Consider the following 8046-nt stretch of genomic DNA (forward strand, 5'->3'; position numbering starts at 1 on the left):
TATTACTAGTCATCAATGGATACGGGGGCGTTTTATATCCTTTGCACACATGTGCTGCTTATATCCCCTCCACTTTGGAGATATGGTAGATTATAGCTCCAGCAATAATATATGGCTTTGTATTGCTTAGGTTAGTAGTAGTAAAACATGCAGGCAGTTAGTATTTAAGAAGCAAAGCAGCAATCATTTTGTGTAGTATTGCATATACTTCATTAGTTTTTGCCAGTGATGTTTACTTCTGTCTTTCATAGGTTTTAGAGCTTACACCTATCCTTGATAGTAGCTGTAGATAAAAGCATCCATTCTTCCAATATTGTCCTTGTGTTGGGAATAGAGGGCCTGATTCAGACCCGGACGCTATTTGCGGCCACTCGCTGGCTAAAAGGGGCTGGCTATTTAAATCATGTGTTCGCACTGCGTTGCGTAAAGCCACCCACTAAGTAATAGCGAGCGGCCACACTATGCGCTCGCACCTGTATAAAGAGGCCCCTTTGCCACTCGCAACCCACGTCATCTCCGGCAGTTGTAGGGTTAATCGGGAACATCGAGAGCCATCGAAGCTGCTCGCAGCGCTTGTGGTAGCCTTTTCCCACCACAACATTGCGAGCAGTTCAGGCTAAAATACAACCCAGTCACGTGTGTAATGACGCTACTTTGCTAATTATGCACACCCATTAAACGCCGTTCTGACGGTCGGGAACGTCTACGTTCGCACATCCACACCCCCGTTTTCAAGCACCTTCCCCTGTTACCATCCACAAACGGCACTATCTGTCACTCAAAATAGCGGCCAGGCTACGGGCGAGCACTTTCCCATCGCAATGACTGGTTCGCGCATGCGCATTGCGACTCATACACATGCACAGATTGCGGAAAATCGCTCAATGCGAGCGAGCGCAGCATAGTGTCCAGGTCTGAATTAGGCCCAGAGCACCAAGTCTCTTTTTTGCAGATATTGAAGCTGGCAGAGTAGCTATTATCTAACTCTGCTCCCCCCAGTGGTCCCTAACCTCCCTCCGGGAGTCTCTAAACCTAACCCTCCCAGGGTGGTGCCTAACCCTAACCTCCCTCCAGGGGTGCCTAATCCTAACCCCCCCCTCCCCGCACCCTAAACCTAACCCTCCCCCGGGGTGGTGCCTAACCCTAAGTCCCCCTGGGGGTCTCTAAATCTAACCCTCCCCCCCCCCGGCTAAGCGATAACGCTGCACGGCTTACCTTCGTTTGGGAAGCCGTCTGTATAGATTCCGGCGTCGGGATATAGATGGGCGTCGGGATTTCGAAGCCTGTCTTTAGTCCCGTGTCGGTATTTAGATGCCAGAATTTAGTCAGACAGATTCCCAGCCGCCAGCAATTTTACTATATCCCATTTAAAGGACTATGGAATATAAAAAGGATATACCGAACATACCAAACCCTGGGCCTGATTTTCCCAGCAGAACTGCGTGCGATTACGCAGCCGTGATCGCAATAGCGATACATACTGAATCAGGCCACTTGTCCTCTAAAAAGTTAGTTGCTAAATGCTCTCATTTCCGTGCCATTAAACTGGTGCACTGTGTTGTTCTTAGGAAAAATGGATAGCATCCGCAACAAAAGATACAAGCTGGTGTACAAGTATAGTGTACAAGTATAACTTTATTTTTTGTCAATTTATTTGTTGGATTCAAGAGTACAAAAAATAATTGTGGGCTATACTATACCATGACATAGGCCAGAGTTAAGTAATCTGTAATTCGCTCTATCAGCCACTTTCCGGCCTAGAAAATTAAAATTTTCATTGCTAGGAGCAAAAATGAGAAGTAATGTAAGTGTCGTACAGGAATAAGGAGTGCACCATTTACAATTTGCCATCTATCTTTCATCCTACTTGTGCCAGTTGTCTCATTTGCAACAAATCCTGCATAAGAAAACAGCAGCTGCCCTTGACACCTAGTTAGTGAAGGCAAATGGATGAACCTAACGAGCCACAAAAGAGTTGACAAGAAAAGTTAGCAATAAAAGTTGGTCACATACTGTATGTGACTGTGTATTGAAATGTAGGTAATAACAGTAGCCATTTTTTTAGACTTTTATCAGGTATTATAATAAACATAGGGCCTGATTCAGCGTGCACTGCTGAACGCAAATTCCCGATGTTCGAGAATCTGCGCAGGCACATGACCCGTTCTGCATATGGGCAGAACGGGTATGCGATCCCGCTCGCAAACTGGCAGTGATTGACATGATGCGAGCGGCCAAGGGGTGTATTTTTCAAATAAACGTCCGGAAGTTTAGTTCGCTCCCATACTTACAGTCAGGTCCATAAATATTGGGACATTGACAGAATTTTCAGATTTTGGCCTCTATTCACCACCACAATGGCTTTGAAATAAAAAAAAACAAGATGTGCTTTAACTGCAGACTTTCAGATTTAATTTGAGGGTAATTACATCCAAATCAGGTGAACGGTGTAGGAATTACAACGGTTTCTATATGTGCCTCCCACTTTTTAAGGGGCCAAAAGTAATGGGACAAACTAAACAATCCTAAATCTAACTTTCACTTTTTAATACTTTGTTGCAAATCCTTTGCAGGGAATTACAGCCTGAAGTCTGGAATGCATAGACATCACCAGACGCTGGGTTTCATCCCTGGTGATGCTCTGCCAGGCCTCTACTGCAAATGTCTTCAGTTCCTGCTTGTTCTTGGGGCATTTTCCCTTCAGTTTTGTCTTCATCAAGTGAAATGCATGCTCAATCGGATTCAGGTCAGGGGATTGACTTGGCCATTGCATAACATTCCCCTTTTTAGCCTTAAAAAACTCTTTGGTTGCTTTTGCAGTATGCTTCAGGTCATTGTCCATCTGCACTGTGAAGCGCTGTCCAATGAGTTCTGAAGCATTTGACTGAATATGAGCATATAATATTGCCCGAAACACTTCAGAATTCATTCTGCTGCTTTTGTCAGCAGTCACATCATCAATAAATACAAGGGAACCAGTTCCATTGGAGCCATACATGCCCACGCTATGACACTACCACTACCATGCTTCACTGATGAGGTGGTATGTTTTGGATCATGAGCAGTTCCTTTCTCTTCTCTTCCCATCACTCTGGTACAAGTTGATCTTTGTCTCATCTGTCCATAGGATGTTTCTTCAGAACTGTAATGGCTTTTTTAGATGTTGTTTGGCAAACTCTAATCTGGTCTTCCTGTTTTTGTGGCTCACCAATGGTTTACATCTTGTGGTGAACCCTCTATATTCACTCTTGTGAAGTCTTCTGTTGATTGTTGACTTTGACACATATACACCTACCTCCTGGAGAGTGTTCTTGATTTGCCCAAATGTTGTGAAGGGGGTTTTCTTCACCAGGGAAATAATTCTTTTGTCATCCACCACAGTTGTTTTCCGTGGTCGTCCGGGTCTTTTGGTGTTGCTGAGCTCTCCGGCGCGTTCTTTCTTTTTAAGAATGTTCCAAACAGTTGATTTGGCCACACCTAATGTTTTTGCTATCTCTCTGATGGGTTTGTTTTGATCTTTCAGCTTAATGATGGCTTGCTTCACTGATAGTGACAGCTCTTTGGCTCTCATATTGAGAGTTGACAGCAACTGATTCCAAATGCAAATGTCACACCTAGAATCAACTCCAGACCTTTTACCTGCTTAATTGATAATGAAATATTGAGGGAATAGCCCACACCTGTCCATGAAATAGCTTTTGAGTTGATAGTCCCAATACTTTTGGCCCCTTAAAAAGTGGGAGGCACATATAGAAACCGTTGTAATTCCTACAATGTTCACCTGATTTGGATATAATTACCCTCAAATTAAATCTGAAAGTCTGCAGTTAAGGCACATCTTGTTTGTTTCATTTCAAAGCCATTGTGGTGGTGAATAGAGGCCAAAATCTGAAAATTCTGTCAATGTCCCAAATTTTATGCACCTGACTGTAGGAAAAGGTTACAGTAGTTAAGGTGGGAAATAATGTGTGTATGCATAAGGGTTTTGGTAACGGAGAGTGAGAAAGTGGTATATTCTAGCAGGGTTTAGAAAGCAGAGGGGATATGATATCACAAGAGATTGGATGTACGGAGTGAAGTGTAGGACAAGGATGATGCAAGGCAGAGGGCATGGGGAAGTGGGGAGAGTGTGATGTCACTGGTGAAGTAGATTACAGTCAGGTCGTGAAAGGGAAAGTTATCCAATTTGTTAAATTTGTTTTGGACAAGTTGTTTAGATAGCTTAGGGATGTTCTCATGTCAAGATGTTGCTTCTCTACTGACTAAGATGCTCTATCTATTGGACAGTTGCTTGCCTAGGCTCTGTTTCTATCTCATTTTTACTGCTACTCTAATGCTATTTCTATATAAAACAAGTCCTGTCTCTTCCTCCTCTCCAGTAATATTGGCTGCAGGGTGGCGTTCTCTGGTAGCCAGTTGCAGGGGTCATGGGGCAGAGATGGTGCCGCCCCCAGGGCCCTGCGACTTGGGCGACTGCACCGCTCCACATCTATAGTTACAGCCCTGGAGAAGCTACCCAATTAGTTCAGGGGAAGACCCGGATGGCAGGAGCTTGGAGCTGGTATGGCAAGGGCAAAGAGTCAACTCGGGCAACAGATATGCTCAGGATTATGCAATATTAATAATTGTAGAGACATTATGCAGAGAATCTTGTTTATATTGTGATAGTCTGGGGCTTTATGCATTTAGCTGCTCAAACTTGATTTATTCCAGGTCTCTTCTAATTTTCATATTAACTATTGTGCCTAGGTTTTATGTTTTCCCTTCTCTCATTACCCACACCGGTAGCTCTCATAGGTTGGGTACACACGTAAAGATTTTCTGGCCAACCATCCAACTAGTTGATTGGTTGGAATTAAAATCTGGTAACGTATGGGAGTAACTGATGATCACCAATTTGCTCCTAAATGCCAGAAAACAGATGAAAATGGTCGTTCAGACAAGTTTGTTAAATATTTGATCTAAACAATTTGTTCAAACAACAGTTTCTGTCCATTTTCCAGCATTTGGGAGCAAATTGCTGATCATCAGTTACTCCCATACATTACCAGATTTTCATTACAACCAATCAACTAGTTGGACAGAAAATCTTTACGTGTGTATGCACCTATACTCTCTCTTTCTCATACCTACATTGGGGGCTTGAAGTCTTTCTCTCATTATACGTGCTGAGGGCCTGATTCAGAGATTTACGCAAAGCCTATATTTTTACAGATCGAGTGATTGTTTGCTAATTCGCATGCTCGAAAGCTGCACATCACACGCACAGCGATTCCATTGCGATTATTCTCGTACGTAGGAACCATTTGCAAAGTGAGTGACAGGTAGTCAGTGCTTGGGGGTGGTAACGACGGGGTTAGAATAACGCAGACGTGTCTGACCGTTTAAACCCCATTTCATGGGCGTGCATAAATTAGCCATTGTGACCATCTACACAGCATGAAAGCTCTCTGCGTGTGAGGGAAGCTGCAGTGTTTGTGGCTGGTCAGACTTGACTTACATGCTGTGTGGCTGTGTGGCTGCCCGATCTGTGTCGATGGTACCGATGTTTGCGCTGTTGCAAGTTAACGGACCCTGATTAATAATTATGTAATAGAAATAGACCACCATGTTTCTACCCAAAAGGAAAACTATATATTGTTATAACTGTAATATGCTAAACATTATGCTGGACTCCTAAAAAATGACGACTGGAACATGTAAGTCACAACCCCTGATGAAGTCATTTTACATGACCAAACACTTGGGGGTAAATTTACTAAGCTGAGAGTTTGGGAGAGTTTGCAAACTCTGGAGAGTTTGGGCATTTTTTTCCACTACTACTAATGTCAAACTCGGGAGAGTTAGCAAACTCTTTTCAATTCACCATCGCCAAAACTCGAGAATCTTTTCACTGGTAAAGATAGGATTCGGGAATTTACCAAGCAGAAAGTTTTCTAAACTCTCATGAGATGGAAAAACTCTCCTGTAAAAACTCATGAAAAAAATACATCTGCAGTTTGGCAGAAACATACACAGATTGCTGTGATCCATGTATGTTTCTGCCTGTAAATATATGAAAAAAAATGTAATTATCAGAAAAAAAAATTACATAGGGTTCCCCCCCAAAAAAAGCCTAACCAGCCCCAGGCTTGCCATCCAGTCCTGGTTTCTAAAATTACGGGGAACAAAATGTTCCACCGTAATTTAGAAACCAACACCAGGCTGCAGGGCCAGTCCTGGTTTTATTAATAAAGGTGAAAAAATTGCGTAGGGTCCCAAAACGGCCAGGCTGTAATGCCACAGCCCGGATACCCTTTCACCGGGGCTCCGGGGCCATTATCAGCCCAAGTCGGTCAGGCCAAGCCGGGGATCTCAGGGGAGGTGGGGACCCCCCCAAGAAGGGGTCTCCCCCAAAACCCCATGCTTGAACTGAGTACCGTGTACCCGTCTTGAAAAAGGAGAAAAGGATTCTCCGAAAAGCGTTGAAGCCACATTACCGGACACTACCAGAGAACCTGGAGGACAGTGCCGACCCAAAGAGGTTCATCTGCAAAGCCGCTCACACCATTGCCACAGTCTGCAGCACGGAGGATCGTGCCGACGGGTGCACGGTACTTTGTCCCCCAGGAGGACATACTTAAACTTTGGCCGCTTTTTTTATATCCATCTTTTATTGTTTAATTTTTATTGGACTATTTTTGTATGAATAAATAATTTTCTATGAGGATATTCCCCGCATCCTTGGAGTTGAAAGAGACCGTGATGTGAATGTGAGCAAGTATGATTATGTAAGTTTCCTCTTTCCATGAGGTCCTGACACGTGTGACTATAGAACAGAATAAAAGATACCATAAAGATACCTTTATACACTCGGGTGAGAACTTGAATGTAAGTTTAGATCCAGTTGTTAGGAAGCATAGGACAACATAGGATTGGACTGACTTTGTAAAGTTATCGCATATTGGCCCTCATTCAGACCCACTCGCAAGCGGGCGTACGTACGTTAGGCGTACGTACAAAATTATTTAAATTCAATGGCTCGCTCGTATTTTCTTTTGCATCTAAAATTCCTCCCTAAACTCAGGCGACTCCTCCTCTAACTAACGAGCGTGCGAAATAGCGAGCGTACATCCCCGAAATGGCTTGAAGGGAACGCACGCACAAGTGAAACCGGAAGTGGCCTTGTCAGATGTCGATTACCTGCTCCTTTATTCTGCCTACCTCCCTCAATCGTATCATGCCAATCAATGTATCAATTAGCTTAATGTTTTTTTTTTTTTCAACACAATGCAAGAAACTTTACTCTTGTCCGTGTTTGTGTTTACCCGCAGAATACGTACGGATGGAACATTCGCTTTTATTGTTCAAAAAACATGTGAACCACAATTAAACACTTGTTCTATTGCTGTGGATCCTCGCATATTTTCCGGGGTTCATTTCTTTATTTAAATTTGCAAACGCATGTCACTGCATCAAGCCTATCATAACTCTCCAGAGATTTCTGGCCCTGTTGAACACATGACTCATACACTAACCAATAAAATTGCTCCTGTTAATTTCCAAAATACATTAGCCAATCAGAAATTTATTGCACACTTTATCAAAAATGTTTTATATGAAAAACTCCATTGCCATCATGAGAGCCTCCGCATTCACCAGGCGCGAGCTGCTGGTGCTTACGGAGGTGATGGATCGCCGTATCACCAGCCAGCCTCCACCCATCACCAACCGGCAGAAGCGCTCCGCGTATGTGGAGGCACGGTCCCGCCTGCGGTCCTTAGGTTCACGCCGCAACATCGGGCAGCTGGAGCGCAGGTGGTCAGACCTGCAACGGCGAACGCCCCGCTTGCTGGCATGCCTTCGCATGCAGATCCTGGAAAGTAAGTGTTATGTATTGTGGTTTTCATGTTTGTGTTTGTGGGGCAAACTGCGTGTGCATGTTTTCCTGTCTGTCCTATTTATTATTTGTCCTCATATCTGCGTGTGCATGTTTTCCCTCTATTTCTGTTTTTTTCATTCTACTCCTATTTGCATGTTTTTTGTTGTTTTTTTTTTATTTGGGCC

The sequence above is a fragment of the Taudactylus pleione genome, unplaced genomic scaffold (assembly GCF_031769625.1).
Source record: "Taudactylus pleione unplaced genomic scaffold, aTauple2 ptg000036l, whole genome shotgun sequence".
In the NCBI taxonomy this organism is placed as follows: Eukaryota; Metazoa; Chordata; class Amphibia; order Anura; family Myobatrachidae; genus Taudactylus; species Taudactylus pleione.